Below are 23,117 nucleotides of genomic sequence, written 5' to 3'. Positions count from 1 at the left end.
ACATTGAATGTTTGGCTGTTTGGAAACCTTGAGTGTGGACTGTATGCGTACCAAACAACCCCGCTTCAGGCTTGGGCAGTGGCTATGGTCAAGAGGAAAGGAAGCCACTACAATCAAGTAAAAAAACTCTGTGAAGGATTACTATCGGAAGGAAATCTCCGGTTCGGACACACGCTGGATATTGTTCTATTTGTAATTGCATGCGAACCATAAGGACAGCTTGCTTGGAAGGACGTGAACTCCTAGAATTCGCCAGCCGTGAGTAACCACTGCGAATGAATGAGCTGCCCTGTTCAATGCGATCGGAATTCAAAACACAGTGCTGTGAAAACAATTAATAAGTTTAAGTTTGGGAAACACTGAGATTCTATGCACAATATAGCCTAATGAAATGTCTAATATTTGGCCTAACGTGGAAATGCAGTGCATCCACGCAACGAATGCAACTTAGCCTCTTACATCTACACGTTCCGCTAGCGGAACGTCTGCTCCAATATCCAATGATGGGCGGGGCGCGAAATTCAAACTCCTCTAAATCCGAAAACTTACACTTTTCAAACATATGACTATGTTACAGCTATTTAAAGACAAGACTCTCCTTTATCTAACCAAACTGTCCGATTTCAAAAAGGCTTTACAGCGAAAGCAAAACATTAGATTATGTCAGCAGAGTACCCAGCCAGGAATAATCACACAGCCATTTTTCAAGCTAGCATATCATGTCACATAAACCCAAACCATATCTAAATGCAGCACTAACCTTTGATGATCTTCATCAGATGACACACCTAGGACATTGTGTTATACAATACATGCATGTCTGTTCAATCAAGTTCATATTTATATCAAAAACCAGCTTTTTACATTAGCATGTGACGTTCAGAACTAGCATTCCCACCGAACACTTCCGGTGATTTTACTAAATTACTCACGATAAACGTTCACAAAAAGCATAACAATTATTTTAAGAATTATAGATACAGAACTCCTCTATGCACTCGATATGTCCGATTTTAAAATAGCTTTTCGGATGAAGCACATTTTGCAATAATGTAAGTACATAGCCCGGCGTTACAGGGCTAGCTATTTAGACACCCACCCAGTGTAGCCTTCACCAAAATCACATTTCCTATAAGAAAAATGTTCTTACCTTGCTTGTTCTTCATCAGAATACACTGCCAGGACTTCTACTTCAATAACAAATGTAGGTTTGGTCCCAAATAATCCATCGTTATATCCAAACAGCGACGTTTTGTTCGTGCGTTCTAGACACTATCCCAACGCTAAATCTCGGCCACGAGCATGACGCAAAATATGACAAAAAATTTCGAAATATTCCATTACCGTACTTCGAAGCATGTCAACCGCTGTTTAAAACCAATATTTATGCAATTTATCTCGTAGAGAAGCGATAATATTCCGACCGGGAATCTGCCTGTCTGTAAACTGAGGAAAAAACCAAAAGCCGGGGGCGGGGCGTGTCACGCGCCTAAGGCTTAGTCCATTGACTGACCACTCAGCATTTGCTCTCGTGTGCTTCAGCCAGGGCTTTGAATGACATCATTCCTGTTTTTCCCGGGCTGTGAGACTCCATTGTTGACGTGAGAAGTGTCACGTAAGAGCAGAGATCCTTTGTAAACGATAGAGAGAATCAAGAAGGGCAAGAAATGTTCAGACAGGGTACTTCCTGAACAGAAGCATCTCAGGTTTTTGCCTGCCATAGGAGTTCTGTTATACTCACAGACACCATTCAAACAGTTTCAGAAACTTTGGAGTGTTTTCTCTCCAAAGCTAATAATTATATGCATATTCCAGTTTCTGGGCAGGACTAATAATCAGATTAAATCGGGTACGTTTTTTATCCAGCCGTGAAAATACTGCCCCCTAGATGTAACAGGTTAAGGATCTAAAGATACTGCGTGAAATGTTTAAAACGCATCTAAAATGCCGAACTTGCACATGTTCAATTCAAAATGGTTCAATTTGTTGAAATGGATGACTGTGTTTTTAAAGCATTAAAGGAGGTCTAAAGGGGCATTACGTTTAACAATCAAACCAACAACTGTGTCATTGTAAATTGAGTGAACTAAAAGTGAATGATGGAGGATGAAATCCCAAATAAGACTCCACTGGAGAGGGCAGAGGAGCATCTAAATTCACTCTATGCAGCCCAGAGAGGCAAACTTGGAGTGTGTACACGCAAAATGAATGAAATAAAAGTCCTTCTTGTTGATGGAGAAAACATTGAAACTGTGAATGAGAGTCTTGAAGCATTTGATGCTGTTCTCAATGACTTTAAGAATGCTCATGAATCTGTGCTAGAGCTGGTCACAGAGGAGGAACAAGAACAGGAGAGCATGAACTATTATCAACCAAGAATGACAACTTCTGAACATTTCCTGAAAGAGGTGGAAATATGGGGAAAAAGCTGAAGTTGAGCCACAAACGCTCATTGAACCACACGACAGCATTTCCAATGTGTCAAAAACATCTATGTGGAAGGACCACCAGAGGGCAGGCTGGGCTCACGGATAGTAGCCCAACAAGGCATGTGAGACAAGGTAACCAGAGTCAATTAAGCACAGCTGACGGTACTAATGAGATATTCTCTTTCCCCTATAAGAGAGAGGATGGAACCAGCAAGAAGGGGAGAAGATAAACTATCTCTGGAGAATGGCTACGGAGAGAGAGGTGCTATCCAAGAAGATCCATTAAGACAGTGACGAATATGTGATTGTTGTTATAGTTTGAAGATAATTGTAATGTGATCCTGTGTCATCTAAAGAAGAAGATGTATGTTGTTCCTTTGGAGATTCTCATGGACTGCGTTGGAGTGTTTGTATTGTCATAAATCCCTCAATAGAGAACTGTGTTGAATCAAGAAAACCTACTCTTGACTCGTTTATTCCACCTTTCCGCTTTAGAGTGACACCAAATGACTTGGTCCGCTCACATTGGTGGAGAATGCGGGCACTAGGTGGACGAGTGACACAAGGATAAGTGAGTAAATCAAGATTCTTCCAGTAGACACAGAGGAACCATTCAAGAACGATGGACAACGCTCTACTACAACAGTTGATCACGGCACAGCAGACAACCATAGAACTCCTGCAACGACAGCTGAGTGGGCGAGAAGAACCTAGAGTGAAGCCTAGAGCGGCTGCTCACGCCATCTTACCTCGTCTCTCCAAGGAGGATGATATCGAGGCCTTCCTCATGACCTTCAAAAGGACGGCCACCTTGGAAGAGTGGCCGCCCACAGAATGGGCGAGCGCATTAGCCCCTCTTTTGACCGGGGTGGCCCAGGAAGCTTATTTTGACCTGGATTCCCACGAAGCTGCGGACTATAGGCGACTAAAAACCGAGATCCTGTCCCGGTACCAGCTGACTGCCAGAGATAGAGCTGTAAAGTTCCATCAGTGGACCTATATGGCTGACCAACCCGTCCGTGCCCAGATCTTCGCTCTAATACGACTGATGAAACAGTGGCTGGAACCCGGAAAGGGAGTAGGACATGTAATAGAGACCCTCGTTGTGGACAAGATATTGAGGGAATTACCCAGTGACTTAAAAAGGGTTGTGGGTCAAACCAACCCGTTGTCAGCCGACGACATAGCCCAGGCGGTGGAAACATACCGATCTACAGGGGAGTTATTAAAAGGGGACAAGAAGAAACGGAACGATTCTGCAAATCTCGTACCACGACTCGCCCCGGCAAGTCCGCCACCGAAACCTCCAAACCCCCTCCGGAGGTGGGAGAAGTTATCCCCCACACAGCAGGGTCGGTGTTATGTCAGTCTCCAGACCATTATGCCTCACAATGTCCTAGCAAGGACGAGTCTATGGTCACGGAGTCATCGCTGCCCATCCCCACGCATCCCTGTTTGAGAGGGCATGATCAACACTGTTGGTTAACAGAAATAGCCCCAGCTCCAGAGATTCCGGTTCAAGTAGAAGGACAAGATGTGGTAGCCATTCTCGACTCGGGAAGTATGGTTACGTTAGTAGAGGAGCAGATGGTGACCTCAGCAACACTGCTACCAGACAAAGTAGCCGTGTCCTGTATCCATGGAGACACCCACTATTACCCCACCGTGAATCTGTCTATTCTCACTCCGAAAGGAAGGTGTACAGTCAGGGCAGGGAAAGTACCCCAGCTGAAGGTGCCATTATTGATCGGGAGAGACTGTCCTCTATATAAAGAGCTGCGGCAGATGACGTTATGCATGGGAAGAAGGGGGACAGGAAAGAAGAAAAAAAACAAATCCAAGCCCGAGGTAGTAGTCCTACAAGGAGACGTAGCCTCGTCCTTGTCCTCTGGAGCAGAGGAAGAAATAGAGACCCAACGTTTATGACAGATATTCCAGGAAACCACCGATGAAGACACCTGCGAAGGGTTATACACGACGCAGGAAGGAAGGAGCAACCAGGCACTAAGAGATATATTTGAAGCCCCATCCGAAGCCCCAACCTGGAAGGGATTCTCCTCGGTCACCCCTGGAGGGGATGGGGAACAACCTCCACACCCCTCTACCGAGGTCGATCTGCCCCAGAAATTAAAGGGACAGTTCGGCACCTCGCAGCATAGAGACCCAGACCTAAGGGAGGCCATGAGGAAGGTGAAGGTGATCGACGGGAGGAACGTCGAAGGATCAGGTGAGCCCCCTCTTCCTTACTATGCAATCAGGCGGGGTCTCTTATATTGGGTCGTGTAACGAAGGGCGAAATCCAGGAATTACTAATGGTGCCTAGACCATACAGGGATACAGTCCTACAGTTAGCCCATTCCCACGTCTTAGGAGGACACCTGGCACGGGACAAGACTATCGACAGAATCATGCAGAGATGCTATTGGCCCCGTGTCACCCGGGATGTGGCTAGGTATTGTAGGACGTGTGATCAATGTCAGTGTACAGCTCCACGGCCACACCTACGTAACCCTTTGATTCCTCTCCCCATCATAGAGACTCCCTTTGAACGCATAGCTATGGACATCGTGGGACCCCTCCCAAAATCTGCCAGAGGACACGAGTACATCCTAGTGGTCGTAGATTACGCTACCAAGTTCCCAGAGGCCATACCCCTGCGTAACATGTCATCCATGGGAATTGCCAAGGAATTGTTCATGATGTTCTCTCGGGTAGGCCTTCCCAAGACGATCCTAACCGATCAGGGAACCCCGTTCATGTCCTGGTTGATGAAGGACTTGTGTCGGTTATATCAGGTTCAACAGATACGTACAAGCATATTCCACCCTCAAACAGACGGGTTGTGCGAACGCTTCAACAAAACAATTAAAAGCATGTTGAGAAGAGTGGTATCCAGAGACGGGAAAAACTGGGACATGCTTCTCCCACACTTAATGTTTGCCCTGCGAGAAGTACCCCAGGCGTCCACTGGATTCTCCCCGTTTGAATTGCTCTATGGCAGACCCTGTCGAGGGATCCTCGACTTAGCCAAGGAGACCCGGGAGACCCAACCATGTCCCTTTCGATCCACAAGAGAGAGGATGGAACCAGCAAGAAGGGGGGAAGATAAACTTTCTCTGGAGAATGGCTACGGAGAGAGAGGTGCTATCCAAGAAGATCCATTAACCTGTTAGGGCTAGGGGGCAGTATTTACACGGCCGGATAAAAAACGTACCCAATTTAATCTGGTTACTACTCCTGCCCAGTAACTAGAATATGCATATAATTATTGGCTTTGGATAGAAAACACCCTAAAGTTTCTAAAACTGTTTGAATGGTGTCTGTGAGTATAACAGAACTCATATGGCAGGCAAAAACCTGAGAAGATTTCATGCAGGAAGTGGCCTGTCTGACAAGGTGTTGTTCATCTTGCCTCTGTTTATTGAAGACTGAGGATCTTTGCTGTAACGTGACACTTCCTACGGCTCCCATAGGCTCTCAGAGCCCGGGAAAAAGCTGAACGATATCGAGGCAGCCTCTGGCTGAAACACATTATCGCCTTTGACAAGTGGCCGATCAGAGTACAATGGGCTTAGGCGCGTGCCCGAGTCGATCCTGTGCTTTATTTTCTTTCGTCTGTTTACCTAATTGCAGATTCCCGGTCGGAATATTATCGCTTTTTTACGAGAAAAATGGCATAAAAATGGATTTTAAACAGCGGTTGACATGCTTGGAAGTACGGTAATGGAATATTTAGAATTTTTTTGTCACGAAATGCGCCGTGCACGTGACCCTTATTTACCATTCGGATAGTGTCTTGAACGCACGAACAAAACGCCGCTGTTTGAACATAACTATGGTTTATTTGGGACCAAACCAACATTTGTTATTGAAGTAGAAGTCCTGGGAGTGCATTCTGACGAAGAACATCAAAGGTAATCAAACTTTTCTAATAGTAAATCGGAGTTTGGTGAAGGCTAAACTTGCTGGGTGTCTAAATAGCTAGCCCTGTGATGCCGGGCTATCTACTTAGAATATTGCAAAATGTGCTTTCACCGAAAAGCTATTTTAAAATCGGACATATCGAGTGCATAGAGGAGTTCTGTATCTATAATTCTTAAAATAATTGTTATGCTTTTTGTGAACGTTTATCGTGAGTAATTTAGTAAATTGTTAGTAAATTCGCCGGAAGTTTGTGGGGGGTATGCTAGTTCTGAACGTCACATGCTAATGTAAAAAGCTGGTTTTTGATATAAATATGAACTTGATTGAACAAAACATGCATGTATTGTATAACATAATGTCCTAGGGTTGTCATCTGATGAAGATCATCAAAGGTTAGTGCTGCATTTAGCTGTCTTCTGGGTTTATGTGACATTATATGCTAGCTTGAAAAATGGGTGTCTGATTATTTCTGTCTGGGTACTCTGCTGACATAATCTAATGTTTTGCTTTCGTTGTAAAGCCTTTTTGAAATCGGACAGTGTGGTTAGATTAACGAGAGTCTTGTCTTTAAAATGCTGTAAAATAGTCATATGTTTGAGAAATTGAAGTAATAGCACTTCTAAGGTATTTGAATAACGCGCCACAGGATTCCACCCCGCCGGCCATAGAGAGGTTAAGACAGTGACGAATATGTGATTGTTGTTATAGTTTGAAGATAATCGTAATGTGATCCTGTGTCATCTAAAGAAGAAGATGTATGTTGTTCCTTTGGAGATTCTCATTGACTGTGTTGGAGTGTTTGTATTGTCAGAAATCCCTCAATAGAGAATTGTGTTGAATCAAGAAAACCTACTCTTGACTCATTTATTCCACCTTTCCGCTTTAGAGTGACACCAAATGACTTGGTCCGCTCACATCAAGTAAAACAAAGTATTCTAAGACTGCTTCCTCAGTGTCCTCTGCACGCCTAAAAGCTAAGGCAGAACGAGCAGCTCTACTAGCTCACCAAGCATCATTACAGGACAAGCATGCATTGGAACTGGAGAAAGCTCAACTGGAACAACAGAAAGCTCAACTGAATGTTAGGATGGAAAAAATGGCACTGGAAATGGACATAGCAGCATATAATGCCAAACTGAAGGTCCTGGAGAGTGTTGAGTCAACTTCTCAATCCCATACTGTGGCAACCCATTTACTAAGCCAAGAAGATGGAATGAACTCTTATTTTGAGAACCAGGAACCTGAGGTCTATGTGGAACCTGAATCATCACCTGTTGAGTTTGCTGCATTAGGTGCAGTTCCAAAGACCCCATTACAAAGAGTTTTACAACAACCGACCACAAAGCCATCAAAACCTGTTCAGAAAACAGTCATGAAGCACAGCCTTCAGCAGCCAACAGCAAGGTCTAGCTATCAACACCGAATCAACACTGCGGGTATCAGCGATAATACCAGCCATGATAACCTCTCTACTGTCATGCAAAGGCAGAATGCAATTGCCGACCTTCTTGTACTACAGCACAAACAGGCCACACTCCCTGTTAGGGAGATACCTATGTTTGACGGTGATCCTCTAAACATTAGGCCATTCATGCGTGCATTTGAGCATGGTATAGAAGATAAGACAAGCAGTCACCAAGATAGGCTCTATTACCTGGAACAGTACACCACTGGTCAGCCCAAGGATCTGGTACGTAGTTGTCTGCATATGGAATCCAGAAGAGGCTATGCAGAGGCTAAGAGGTTGCTAAAGGAACACTTTGGCAATGAAATCAAAGTCACCACTGCTTACATGGAAAAAGCTTGGAACTGGACAAACATCAAACTGGATGATGGAAAGGGACTGGGTGGCTATGCACTCTATCTTAGAGGTTGCTGTAACGCTATGCAAGACCTACAGAATATGGAAGAGTTTAATCTTCCCTCCAACATAAAGTTGATCATGTCAAAACTTCCCAACAAACTAAGGGAAAAATGGAGGTCTACGGCATGTGATATTTTAGAGAGAAACCACCTGAGGGCCCAGTTCAGTGACCTTGTGACGTTCATGGAAAAACAGGCCAAAATACTGCAGGATACGTTTTATGGAGATATTCAAGATCCCCTGTCCAACAAAATGTTTTTAAAAACCAAAACAGAAGCTGACTTTAAACAGCAGTTCAAGTCCAAGAGTAGGGGAAGCAGCTTTGCCACTGCAGTAGCTGTAGTGGCAGATTGTGATACTGAAAAACCTCTAAAAGAACAAACATTCAAAGTAAAGAGACCAGGCACCTACCCTTCTGATGCTCCCAGTATCTCATGCGTATATTGTGCTGGAGAGCATTTATTGGTCGACTGCCAACAGGTGAAGGCACAGCCACACGAATCCAAGGTTGAGTTTCTGAGATCAAAAGGCCTTTGTTTTGGCTGTTTGATGAGAGGACACTTACGCAAAGAATGTAAAAGAAGGATGACCTGTCAGAGCTGTCAAAGAAAGCACCCCACTATCCTGCACATTGAAGGAAGAGAGAGATTTAGATCTCAAAAGGCAGATATGAGTGGAGTAACAGTAAAACGGGAGGAGACTGTCAGCAGTGCTCTTGTTTCACTGGAAGCTGGTGAAGATACCGGGGCCGGTACAGATTGTGCACTTGCAATTGTGCCAGTTCAAGTAAAGGTGGCAAATGGAAGCAAGTCTGTGTTAATCTATGCGTTTCTTGATTCTGGTAGCTCTGCAACATTTTGTACGGAGAGACTCATGAGGCAGCTGAATGCTAAATGCAGTGAGACTGAAATTCTGCTACGCACAATGGGGCAGGAGAGTCCTACCAAGAGCTTTGAGATATCTGGATCAGAGATTGGCAACGTGGAAGGCAACACATTTCTTGCATTACCAAAGGTCTACACCCAAAATAAGATCCTAGTGGCAAGAGGGAACATTCCCACTCAGAAAGATCTCAGAAGGTGGCCATACCTGAAAGAGGTTCAGTTGAAGGAGATTGATGCCGACGTCGAACTCCTGATTGGCGTAAATGCTCCAAAGGCAATGGAACCCTGGCAAATCATAAATAGCCAAGGCAACGGACCGTATGCAGTGAAAACCATCTTTGGATGGGTGATGAACGGTCCTCTTAAAGAGCAAGTACTGGATGATGAGGTTTTGCAGACAGCCTTGTGTGAAGTTGAGGTGATTATGAACGATAGACCAATCACAACTGTAACAAATGACCCTAATAATCTACAACCCCTGACTCCGAACCATCTGATTCATCTGAAAGCAAAGCCAGTCCTGCCACCAGGACTATTCCAGAGAAGCGACCTATACTCACGAAGGAGATGGAAGCAAGTACAACATATTACTGACCTCTTCTGGAAGACATGGATCAGGGAGTATCTTCCACTTATGCAGGATCGGAACAAGTGGAACAAAACTAAGAGAAACTTCAGTCCTGGTGACCTTGTGGTCATCGTCGATGACACCGCTCCAAGGAACTCTTGGCTAATGGGGCGTGTGGTGGAGGCTTTGCCAGGGGCCAAAGGTCTTGTCCGGAGCGTCTTGGTTAAGACCAAGACCAATATCTTACAGAGACCTATCAATAAACTCTGTCTGCTCCTGGAGGCGGCGGAGTGAGACACACACATACACACACACACACACATACACAGTGCTCCATCTTTGAATCACGTGCACCACTGATTCGTTGATGTTGTACTCTTACATTCTTTGACGTCGTAGTCATACATTTTTGGAAGTTGAACACCTGAACACTTCAACTCAGACTGAGATCTATGGACTATTTTCCTATATGGCACCTTGTATATTTGTATATAGCTATGAACTGTAATAGTACTCTGGTATAGAATGTTTTCTGTATTGGCTCTACGTTTGAATATTAAGTAATTGTTGTCCACTCAGTGAAGTTAACAATTAGGGGCCGGTATGTTAGAGCCGATTCGGACATATTTGTATAAAAGACTGAACATACCGAGCTTTGTTGTTAGTGTAACTTAGTTTTTGGCCCCCCCTCTTGCCCATTCATTGTACTGTGGTAAGTGTGTTAGGATAAAGGCAGGAAGTTGAGCCATCGCGGGGGAAGGAGTCCTAGCTAGACGCGGGAGCGGTATAGTTTTTTGACCATACAGACATACAGACATACAGACATACAAACAGGTCATATTATGTATATTCCATATCAAGTAATCTATGTTTTAAGTTGATTGGATAATCATTTTCCTGTTAGATATAAGAAGAATAAAAAATGTTGTTGCACCATATCCCTGGATCACATTGAATGTTTGGCTGTTTGGAAACCTTGAGTGTGGACTGTATGCGTACCAAACAACCCCGCTCCAGGCTTGGGCAGTGGCTATGGTAAAGAGGAAAGGAAGCCACTACACAGTGGCCTCCATCATTCTTTAATGGAAGAAGTTTGAAACCACCAAGACTCTTCCTAGAGCTGGCCGCCCGGCCAAACTGAGCAATCGGGGGAGAAGGGCCTTGGTCAGGGAGGTGACCAAGAACCCAATGGTCACTCTGACGGAGCTCCAGAGTTCCTCTGTGGAGATGGGAGAAGTTTCCAGGACAACAATCTCTGCAGCACTCCACCAATCAGGCCTTTATGGTAGAGTGGCCAGACAGAAGCCACTCCTCAGTAAAAGGCATATAACAGCCCACTTGGTGTTTGCCAAAAGGCACCTAAAGGACTCAGACTATGAGAAACAAGATTCTCTGGTCTGATAAAACCAAGATTGAACTCTTTGGCCTGAATGCCAAATGTCACCTTTGGAGGAAACCTGGCACCATCCCTACGGTGAAGCATGGTGGTGGCAGCATCATGCTGTTGGGATGTTTTTCAGCAGCAGGGACTGGGAGACTAGTCAGGATCGAGGGAAAGATGAACGGAGCAAAGTACAGAGAGATCCTTGATGAAAACCTGCTCCAGAGCGCTCAGTACCTCAGACTGGGGCAAAGGTTCACCTTCCAACAGGACCACAAACCTAAGCACACAGCCAAGACAACGCAGGAGTGGACAAGTCTCTGAATGTCCTTGAGTGACCAAGCCAGAGCCCAAACTTGAACCTGATCTAACATCTCTGGAGAGACCTGAAAATAGATGTACAGCGACACTCCCCATCCAACCTGCCAGAGCTTGAGAGGATCTGCAGAGAAGAGTGGGAGAAACTCGCTAAACATAGGTGTGCCAAGCTTGTAGCGTCATACCCAAGAAGACTTGAGGCTGTAATCGCTGCCAAAGGTGCTTCAACAAAGTACTGAGTAAACGGTCTGAATACTTACGTGAAGGTGATATTTCATATTTTTTTTATATACATTTGCAAAAAATTTAAAAGCCTGTTTTTGCTTCGTGATTATGGGATATTGTATGTAGATTAATGAGGGGTAAAAAACAATTGAATACATTTTAGAATAAGGCTGTAACGTAACAAAATGTGGAAAAAGTCAAAGGGTCTGAATACTTTCAGAATGCACTGTTTCAGAGAGGAAATACAGTACTACTTCAAATGTACCACTATGCCCTTTCCTTCTTTTTTATATCAAATAGCAATTTTCATAAATCGGTGAAACTCAAGCTTGCCGGTATGGTACCGTGTGTGTGTGTGTGCGTGCGTGCATGCGTGGATGAGTGTTGTTATAATGACAGAGAGATGTAGCACCTTGCTCCCCATTAGCCAGAAATAAGCAATTAATGTAGATACACAGAGATAAAGGTCACACACACAAATACAAACGCACACACACAAACACACACACACACCGCATAAAAGGTCACCCCACGCTGTGTGTGATAGATAGTCAGAGAGAAGATGCAGCTTGTTGCCATGGAGCAGTCTTAGACAAATGAGAGTGCTGCAGACACATGAACAGTAGGTGGGACACCAGTTAGAGTAATGAGAGCAACAGTATGATAATGACAACAGACACTTTTCAAGAACAAGATTACTGGCCGGTCTGACTGTGTGTGTTAGTGTCTCAGTGTGTGTGTGGTGTATGTTTGGTATATGTTTTACGGTTATGGCCTGTTATTTAATTTTCATGACGGTCTTCATCCATAATCGTCGATTACACGATTACACAGTAATTGTGCCAGCCCTGTGTGTGCGCGTGTGGCAGACACTTTTCAAATACAAGATCCCTACCCTGATTATACATCTAGGCCACAGTAATTATGCCAGTTGGGTAATCAGATTCCCTCCACAGTCCCTCGCAATCTAGCACCTCGGGTGTGTATGTGTGTGTGTGTGTGTGTGTGTGTGTGTGTGTGTGTGTGTGTGTGTGTGTGTGTGTGTGTGTGTGTGTGTGTGTGTGTGTGATAATGTATCCTTGGCCCTCTGTGGTTTATCAGTGGAGAGCAGGGATGGCTGTGTAACCCCTCTACTGTCCATCACACCTGCCTTACAGCACAGAGGGAGGGAGAGAAGGGGGAGGGAGAGACAGATACATAATGTGTCCATGGAGAACATATAATCATGCATAAACCAAGGCCTTTCCTAGACTTGTCTGAATGTTTGAAAGGATAAAATGCATTGATATAATTGGCTTTGGATGAAGAAAGTGGAAGAACAGAGTAAAATTGAGTATGTCTACCCTTTATTGCACTTGTTATCATGCCTGACCAGGTAGAACATATGCAACTATTGAAAACGAAGGACTCACCTAGAAGTTTGAAAGGGTAAAAAGGCATATTGACAGAGATAGAAAAGTAATGGCACTGGATGATAGACGTGAGGGCATGCTTTACAGTTAACCCCTATCATATTTAATCCCTAACAAGACCCCTATTATACTGTATTCTAGTATTTTCTGTTCTTGTTACGCGGGGCGGAGCAGGGGAACTCAAATGCAGACTCATGAGGAGACAAGGATAGGTAAACAATGTTTTTATTTAAAAGCGGGAGAGGAGATGGGGTGCAGTCCAGGGGAATATTGGGTGGGTAGTAGGGAATCCGGACTGAGGCTGAGTGCAAGGAGATTAGGAACCGGGTAAGCAGGTCTGGAGCGGAATCCAATGAAGCGGTAGAGCGAAGATCCAGGGCAGAAAAGCAGGACTGAGGAGACGAGGGACTGGAGACAGGTACCAGAATCAAAGCAGACGGGACTGTAGCGGAGAGAAAAAGCAGCGTGAGGCTAGGGAAAACAGGCACAACAGGATAACAAAATCTATGGGAAACAAACAGCTAGACATGCAGACTGAGTAGAGGCTACAATCTGGCAGCGTGGAAGTGACAGGGCTGAGTATTTGTACGGTTCTTGATTATGGAACAGGTTGCAGCTGGTGGTAATCTGTTCTGTTTCCAGCACACCTGGTCTCCACTCACACAATCACAGAGAGAGGGAGAGAGAGAGAGCACTGGGGGAGTGGTGGCAGGTTAGGGAGGTCCAGGATGAGAAGTAGAGGGCGTGGCAGGAGCAGATGTAACAGTACCCCCTTCCACGGACGCCACTTGGCGCCCGACCGGGCTTATCTGGGTGTAGGGTATGAAAATCACGTAAGAGTGAGGGGTCCAGAATGTGACAGCGGGGCACCCAGCAGCGTTCCTCAGCCCCGATTCCCTCCCAGTCCACCAGGTACTGCCAGCTGTGACCCCGATGGGGGGGGGGGGGGGGCTGCAGGAGGAAACAGGGGGCTGGAGCAGACTGGTTTAATCAGGGATTCATGGAAGGTAGGATGGATCCTGAGAGAGGCTGGGAGTTTCAGGCGCACAGCAGAGGGGTTAAGGACCAATGAATCAGGGGTAAAGTTCCTTCGATGCCACCTTCAATGGCAGGTCCTTCAATAAGAGCCATACCTTTTGACCAGAGGGGGAGGACTGGGGCTGAGGTCCGGCGACGGTTGACTTGGGACTGGGTCCTGTCAGAGGCACAAAGGGCAGCCCGGGCCTTCCTCCAGGTACAATGACAACAGCACAGATGGTCCTGGACAAAGGGGCCCTCGACCTCTTGGGTGGAGAAAAAGGGGGGGTTGGTAACCCAGAGCACACTCGAAAGGTGACATACCTGACGAGGTATTGGTGAGGGTGTTGTGGGCATATTCAACCCAGAGTAGCTGAGCGCTCCAGGAGGAAGAGTTAGCAGAAGTCACGCAGCGTAGGGCAGTCTCCATCTCATGGTTGGCCTAGCCGTTTGTCTGGGGGTGATATCCTGAAGACTGACATTGATACCAAGAGCTGAACATAAGGATCTCCATACCTGGGAGGTAAACTGGGGTCCCCTGTCGGAAACAATGTCAGTGGGAATGCCATGCAGACAAAACACATGCAGGTCTGCAGTTTCCCTGGAGGACGGGAGCTTGGAGGGGAATGAAGTGAGCCACTTTGGAAAATCTGTCAATAATGGTGAGGATGACGGAGTTACCGTTAGATGGGGGAAGGCCAGTGACGAAGTCCAGAGCTATGTGTGACCAGGGGTGACTGGGTATGGGAAGAGGGCAAAGCAGACCGGAAGTGGGTTTAGTGGAGGTTTTGTTCCTGGCACATACTGAGCAGGCTGAGACAAACTCCCGGACATCCCTCTCCATGGTGGGCCACCAAAAGCGCTGGAAGCAGGAAGGCAAGGATCCGGATTAATACCAGGGAGACAGGTGAGGTGAGTAGAATGGCCCCATCGAAGAAAAGAGCGAACACAATCTGAAACAAACAGAAATTATTAGGACCGTTACCCGGGTCAGGCTGGTTCTGCTGAGCCTGGCGGAACCAGGACTCGATCTCCCAGGCAACGGCGGCAACGATGCAGGAGGATGGCACAATGGCTTCTGGCTTGGTACCCGTGTTGTCGGTGGTGAACTGGTGGGAGACGGCATCAGGCTTGGTATTCCTCGAACTGGGGCGATAAGTGAGTGTGAAATTGAATCTTCCAAAGTACAAGACCCATCTGGCTTCCCGGGAGTTCAGACGTTTGGCGGTCTGGATGTAGGACAGGTTTTTAATGGTCAGTCCACACGATGAAGGGGGGTACAAGCCTTCCAGCCAGTGATGCCATTCCTCAAGAGCCAGCTTAACTGCCAGGAGTTCCCGATGTCAAAGTTCCTCTCTGCAGGTGAGAGCATACAGGAAAAGAATGCACATGGGTGGACCTTCTGATCAGAGGGGGAATGTTAAGACAGAACAGCACCTACCCCGGTGTCAGAGGCATCCACCTCCACAATGAACTGGAGTTCTGGGTTGGGCTGAGTGAGGACCGGGGCAGAAGTGAAGCGACGCTTGAGTTCCAAGAATGCTGCCTCTGCCTCAGGAGTCCAATGGAACAGAGGTGGAGGTGAGAGTGGTGAGAGGTGCTGCCAGACGGCTGTAGTTGTGGATGAAACGTCTAAAATTTGCAAACCCCAAGAAACAGTGTATCTGCTTCCGGTTAGAGTGCGCAGGCCACTCTAACTGCCATGACCTTGGAGGGGTCCATACGCAACTGTCCCTGTGCAATAATATAACCCAGGAAAGACACTGAGGTAGCATGGAACTCACATTTTTCAGCTTGAGCAAAAAGCTAATTCTCCAACAACCGTTGAAGAATGTGGTGTACACGTTGCTGGTGAGCCTCAGGGTCCTTGGGAGAATTATTAGATATTTTTTTAATCAGGATGTCAACTAAATAGACAAAAACGAAGCATCCAATCACATGATTGACTAGGTTCTGGAAAACAGCAAGGGTGTTAGTAAGACCAAATACTCAGTGACCAAGTGTTGTGTTGAACGCAGTCTTCCACTGGTCCCTCTGATACGGACAAGGAGGTAGGCATTTCAGAGGTAGCGTTTGGTGAACTCCAGGGAACCATGGAGTGGGTGAAAAGCAGAGCTGATGAGTGGCAAGCGGTACTTGTTCTTTACTGTGATATTATTCAGCCAACGGAAGTCTATGCACTGCCTCAGTGACCCATCCTTCACAAAGAAAAACCCAGCACCCACCAGGCTGAAAGGCTTAATAAGTCCTGCAACCAGAGAATCCTTGATGTACAGTTGAAGTCGGAAGTTTACATACACCTTAGCCAAATACATGTAAACTCAGTTTCACAATTCCTGACATTTAATCCCAGTAAAAATTCCCTGTATTAGGTCAGTTAGGATCACCACTTTATTTTAAGAATGTGAAATGTCAGAATAATAGTAGAGAGAATGATTTCAGCTTTTATTTCTTTTATCACATTCCCAGTGGGTCAGAAGTTTACATACACTCAATTAGTATTTGGTAGCATTGCCTTTAAATTGTTTAACTTGGGTCAAACGTTTTGGGTAGCCTTCCACAAGCTTCCCACAATAAGTTGGGTGAATTGTGGCCCATTTCTCCTGACAGAGCTGGTGTAACAGTGTCAGGTCTGTACGCTTTCTTGCTCGCTTTTCAGTTCTGTCCACACATTTTCAATGGGATTGAGGTCAGGGCTTTGTGATGGCCACTCCAATACCTTCACTTTGTTGTCCTTAAGCCATTTTTCCACAACTTTGGAAGTATGCTTGGGGCCATTTGGAAGACCCATTTGCGACCAAGCTTTAACTTCCTGACTGATGTCTTGAGATGTTGCTTCAATTTATCCACATAATTTTCTTCCCTCATGATGCTATCTATTTTGTGAAGTGCATCAGTCCCTCCTGCAGCAAAGCACCCATACAACATGGTGCTGCCACCCCCGTGCTTCACAGTTGGGATGGTGTTCTTCAGCTTGCAAGCCTCCCCCTTTTTCCTCCAAACATAACCATGGTCATTATGGCCAAACAGTTCTATTTTTGTTCCATCAGACCAGAGGACATTTCTCCAAAAAGTACGATCTTTGTCCCCATGTGAATTTGCAAACCGTAGTCTGGCGTTTTAATGGCGGTTTTGGAGCAGTGGCTTCTTCCTTGCTGAGTGGCCTTTCAGGTTATGTCGATATAGGACTCGTTTTACTGTGAATATAGATACTTTTGTACCGGTTTCCTCCAGCATCTTCACAAGGTCCTTTGCTGTTATTCTGGGATTGATTTGCACTTTTCGCACCAAAGTACGTTCATCTCTAGGAGACAGAACGCATCTCCTTCCTGAGTGGTATACCGGCTGCGTGGTCCCATGGTGTTTATACTTGCGTACTATTGTTTGTACAGATGAGTGGTACCTTCAGACATTTGGAAATTGCTCCCAAGGTGAACCAGACTTCTGGAGGGCTAAAAAAAAAATTCTGAGGTCTTGGCTGATTTCTTTTGATTTTCCTATGATGTCAAGCAAAGAGGCACTGAGTTTGAAGGTAGGCCTTGAAATACATCCACAGGTACACCTCCAATTGACTCAAATGATGTCAATTAGCCTATCAGAAGCCATGATTTTCAGAAGCCATCATTTTCTGGAATTTTCCAAGCTGTTTAAAGGCACAGTCAACTTAGTGTATGTAAACTTCTGACCCACTGTAAACAATTGTTGGAAAATGACTTGTGTCATGCAGAGAGCACTGGTGGAGTGGTGGCAGGTTAGGGAGGTCCAGGATGAGAAGTAGAGGCTGTGGCAGGAGCAGATGTAACAGTTCTGTTCTGTTCTATTCTGTTCTATTCTGTTGCTGTCCTCTCCCCCCTAATTGACTGATGTGAATTCATCAAATTGGGGTATCAGAGCTGTGAAATACATTCTAACCCTTTTGTTGACAAATAAATAGAATACAAACAATATATACAGTCAGTTTCCCCTGTTGGTCAATACCAGTCAATTGTGTACATAAGTACGCTCCAGGATAAGATTCCCTCATGTGCTGATCTAGGATCAGTTTCCCCTGTTGGTCAATACCAGTCAATTGTGTACATAAGTACGCTCCAGGATAAGATTCCCTTAGGTGCTGATCTAGGATCAGTTTCCCCTGTTGGTCAATACCAGTCAATTGTGTACATAAGTATGCTCCAGGATAAGATTCCTTCAGGTGCTGATCTAGGATCAGTTTCCCCTCCCACAATCCTAACCTTAACCCTTAAACTGGAAGATTCTAACTTCACCAAACACACCCACAGGGCTGGCTCTATACCTCCACAGGCTGCTTGATCTAACACATGTTTGGGTTAATTAAACACCTACATTTTTGTAATTTAGCAGACACTTTTATCCAGAGCAATTTACAGTTACTGCATTCATTTTAAGATAGCTAGGTGGGACAACCACATATCATAGTCATAGTAAGTACATTGTTCTTCAATAAAGTAGCTATCAGCAAATTCAGAGCTTGTAAGGGGGAAAAAAAGGTCAAGTGGGAGTGTTGTTTACTCCAAAACCTAGACTAAAGTTATGCTGCTCCACTGAAAGAGATTTGTTCTGGGTCTAGGCTTAATCTGTGTCTGGGAAACCGGCCTCGAACTAGCAAAGTGCTCAGATTGTTTGCCACAAGAGTAAAAGGTCCGATGCTAAAGTAAAGAGCAGCTAGTTAGTACCACTAATGTGGACAGCAAAGGAATCGGCGTCCCCAAGTTCAGCACCACAATAATAGCGACAGCCAAACTGCAGCCAGGAGAATCCTAACCAGGAGGGCATAAGTCAATAAACACAGAAGTGACTGTTGGATCAGTTATATAGGTAACAGTTGGGTGAAAGCAGATTCAAATAGTTGTATTTCAAAAATAAATCATGAAAACAAAACATCACTTCTTTCTCTACTGCTGTTAAAGTGGCTGTCCTTGTGTGAAGCAGCATATCTGTGTGAGTATGTGTGTGTGTGTGTGTGCGTGTGTGCGTGTGTGTGTGTGTGTTCCTGCGTGCTTCCAAGCAATTGTGCGTGTTGGACTACCACTTCAGGTCATGAGAGCTGTGTACACACATTTCTATGAATATTCGGGCCTGAGGATTTAGCCGGCAGGTGTATCTCTGTATCTCTCCAGATAAAAAGTTGACTCTACAGCTGTTTCAGTAGCTGGCTTAGTGACAGATGCATCTCTCTCCCTCTGTGTGTGTAGTTGCATTCCTGCGTGGCTGTTTAAGTAAGTGTGTGAGAGCACTGCAGATGCTTAAGCTGGTATCAGACCAACTCGTGGGATCAAATGCAACACGACAGAGAAAACCTAATGCAAAAAGGCACATCATACACGTTTTCATGATTTGTGGTGATCACAGAGCGTTTTTGGGCTCATTCAGCAGGTTTTACCTGATTAAGTAGAAAACTATTGGAAATGAATGTTGAACGTTCCATTTATATTTCTAAAACATTAATTGAACATTATGCTGTTGCTGCTTCATATTGTCAAGACCTTTTGATAAATTGCCCAAAGTGTCCAAATCAATAATCAATATGCAGAAACAGTTTGGGATATATTGAAAACAGAAACACAAAATGTAGCCACAATAGCTATCAGATTTGTAGTTGTATTGCAGGCTATTTTTGAAATGAGCACCTCATGCGGTGCCTTCGGTAAGTATTCAGACGCCTGGACTTTTCCCACATTTTGTTACATTACAGCCTTATTCTAAAATGGATTAAATAAAAACAATTCCAAATCTACACACAATACCCCATAATGACAAAGCAAAAACAGGTTTTTAGAATATTTTGCAAATGTATTGAAAATAAAAAATTGAAATACCTTATTTACATAAGTATTCAGACCCTTTGCTATGAGACTCGAAATTGAGCTCAGGTGCTTCCTGTTTCCATTGACCATCCTTGAGATGTTTCTAGAACTTGATTGGAGTCCACCTGTAGTAAATTCTATTGATTGGAAATTATTTGGAAAGGCACACACCTGTCTATATAAGGCCCCACAGTTGACAGTGGATGTCAGAGTAAAAACCAAGCCATGAGGTCGGAGAAATTGTCAGTAGAATTAGAGACAGGATTGTGTCGAGGCACAGATCTGAGTAAGGGTACAAAATAATTCTGCAGCATTGAAGGGCTCCAAGAACACAGTGGCCCGGCTAACCTGAGCAATCGGGGGAGAAGGGCCTTGGTCAGGGAAGTGACCAAGAACCCAATGGTCACTCTGACAGAGCTCTAAAGTTCCTCTTTGGAAATGGGAGAACCTTACAGAAGGACAACCATCTCTGCAGCACTCCACCAACCAGGCCTTTATGGTAGAGTGGCCAGACGGAAGCCACTCCTCAGTAAAAGGCATATGACAGCCCGCTTTGAGTTTGCCAAAAGGCACTTAAAGACTCTCAGACAATGAGAAACAAGATTCTGTGGTCTAATAAAACCAAGATTGAACTCTTTGGCCTGAATGCCAAATGTCACCTTTGGAGGAAACCTGGCACCATCCCACGGTGAAGCATGGTGGTGGCCGCATCATGCTGTGGGGATGTTTTCAGTGGCAGGGACTGGGAGACTAGTCAGGATCAAGGGAAAGATGAACGGAGCAAAGTACAGAGAGATCCTTGATGAAAACCTGCTTCAGAGCGCTCAGGACCTCAGACTGGGGTGAAGGTTCACCTTCCAACAAGACAATGACCCTAAGCACACAGCCAAGACAACACAGGAGTGGCTTCGGGACAAGTCTCTGAATATCCTGGACTTGAACCCGATCGAACATCTCTGGAGAGACCTGAAAATAGCTGTGAAGTGATGCTCCCAATCCAACCTGACAGAGCTTGAGATGATCTGCAGAGAAGCATGGGAGAAACTCCCCAAATACAGGTGTGCCAAGCTTGTAGCATCATACCCAAGACTCGATGCTGTAATCGCTGCCAAAAATGTGCTTCAAGAACTGAGTAAAGGGTCTAAATATTTATGTAAATGTGATATTTCAGTTTTTATTTTGAATAAATTAGCAAAAATGTCAGGACCTGCTTTTGCTTTGTCATTATGGGGTATTGTGTGTAGATTGCTGAGGGGGGAAAACGATTTAATATATTTTAGAATAAGGCTGTAACCTAACAAAATGTGGGAAAAAATCAAGAGGTCTGAATGCTTTCCGAAGGCACTGTAAACTGCATAAGCATATGCAATTAATCCCTCATCTATTAGGGGTGAATCAGGTTTTATGCCCTGTTGAAACTAACACAACTCAAAAGCCACACGGAATCTGGACATCCCTGGTTCGATTGCCGATTAAACTCAACTCCACGATTTACGATGGAGTTGAGCACAGTCAGCTTCTGATTAGAGGACAACTTGCATGCAGAACAGCCAGCAACATTTTGGAGTGTTGGATTTTGATTGGGGGTTGTCAAAATGGAAATGGAAACGCAAAATGTAATATTGTTCTGAAATGTTCTGTTTTTTTGCCGTTCCACCTGCAACTGGAAACAGGCGTGTATAAGACACCGGTGCCTTCTTAATCGACAACGAAAAATGTATAGCCGAACCAAGTAAAGGTTGGTCGAACGGCTTTCAATGGACCATCGGATCAACGGCTATCACATGGTTGTTTGCCATTCCGATGGACGTTTAGATCAACTAATAGTGACTTTGCAGCTGCTCTTTCAATTTGCCCTCCCTACTAATAGGTGGGTAAACCCGGGCTACATGCGTTTAGAAGTGCACACCCTCTATATCACAGATTTCAACCATACAAAATCTGACACAAGATCACTGGGCAACTTCATTCCACCCAGAGAGCAACAGCTCAGAGTCAAGTCAAATTGGAGAGTTCATCATCACACTCTCGGTTCTAGATTGGGTGCCAGGCTCACTGTCATGCCAAACTAACTCAGCATGTGAGATGGACCTATATAAAACCGCATCACTCATCTCTCCAAACATAGGCCCGTGTTGTGATACATGTAATGAATCAAATCCTACTGGTGTCAGTGACATTGATTTCAACTGAAAATAGTCTGCTGCTCGTCAAACAGACACCTGCTTGTGCCTAACGGACTGAGCCAAGACCGTCAACACTGTCATAGCCGATGGTGATTTACGGTGTTATCATGACCAACAAGCTCACCGACCCAATGTTGTAAAAATGCAACAATTCCTAAACGGTAAGCCTATCCAACCAACCACTTACAAATAACTGTTAACATGATGCTAAAAATGACATAGCCTATTGACTACTACCTCCTCAGACCCACGGCTGTATATTCTACTAGATATTATAGGCTAATTCATCAATTGGACTACCATCTGAAACTTTCACTCTCACTCACCTTCCTCCGGTAACGTTAACTTGCCTCCTCGCACAATCGGCAGCACCGGTCCCGGACGCTTATCATCCGCCGGGCAGTCTACTCAATTATGTTCGCTAAATCATCCGTCCAACTTGAATAAACAGTCCTCCCGTTGTCCTGTCAATGTGCTCTTTCCGCCGGTGAAACCTCAAACGTGAGTGTTGCTGTGGGTAGTCTATATTTTCCCTGGTTCCATGCGCTCTGGCTGTCGTTCAGTTGTGCGGTTTCATGTTATTCTCCTTTCAAGCGTGCTCTCCCTCAGTACGGAACAGTCAAAACGCTCTGTTGATATCATTCACCGGGTAACCGGAACAGGAGAGGGAGTGGGAGCTCGAGCTAATAGGCTACAGTACAGTGCACCCACACGCGCAGGTATCATCTTACATAAAGTGCTCTTCTGAAAGAGAGACAGAGAGAGAGAGACAGAGAGAGAGAGACAGAGAGAGAGAGAGAGAGAGAGAGAGAGACAGAGACAGAGAGACAGAGAGAGAGACAGAAAGAGAGAGACAGAAAGAGAGAGACAGAAAGAGAGAGACAGAGAGAGAGAGAGAGACAGAGAGAGACAGAGAGAGAGAGCTATGAAGTGTCACGCCATAGAATGCGCAATGGCAAGCTCTGACACCCAAAGAGTACATTTTTTTATATTTATCTAACTACCTACCTATCTGTCAACCTGCATAAAGATTCAATAAACGTTGGTCATACATAATGAATTACATTGAAATAAAGCTGCCTAT

At 45.0% G+C, this 23,117-nt stretch overlaps 1 protein-coding gene across 1 annotated transcript in view; it reads right to left on the bottom strand.

Annotated features, from left to right (window-relative positions):
* LOC115201562 (zinc finger matrin-type protein 4) overlaps nucleotides 1–22,799 on the bottom strand; it is a 113,108-nt gene extending 90,309 nt beyond the window's left edge. Inside the window, exon 1 of the mRNA XM_029765310.1 lies at nucleotides 22,360–22,799. The gene's annotated coding sequence lies outside the window, so the exon portion shown is untranslated. The remainder of the gene's footprint in view (nucleotides 1–22,359) is intronic.
* Between the last annotated feature and the right edge of the window lie 318 nt (nucleotides 22,800–23,117).

The sequence above is a fragment of the Salmo trutta genome, chromosome 10 (genome assembly GCF_901001165.1).
Source record: "Salmo trutta chromosome 10, fSalTru1.1, whole genome shotgun sequence".
Classification (NCBI taxonomy): domain Eukaryota; kingdom Metazoa; phylum Chordata; class Actinopteri; order Salmoniformes; family Salmonidae; genus Salmo; species Salmo trutta.
Note: the sequence above shows the minus strand (reverse complement) of the source record. Positions and strands in the feature narration are given on the sequence as shown.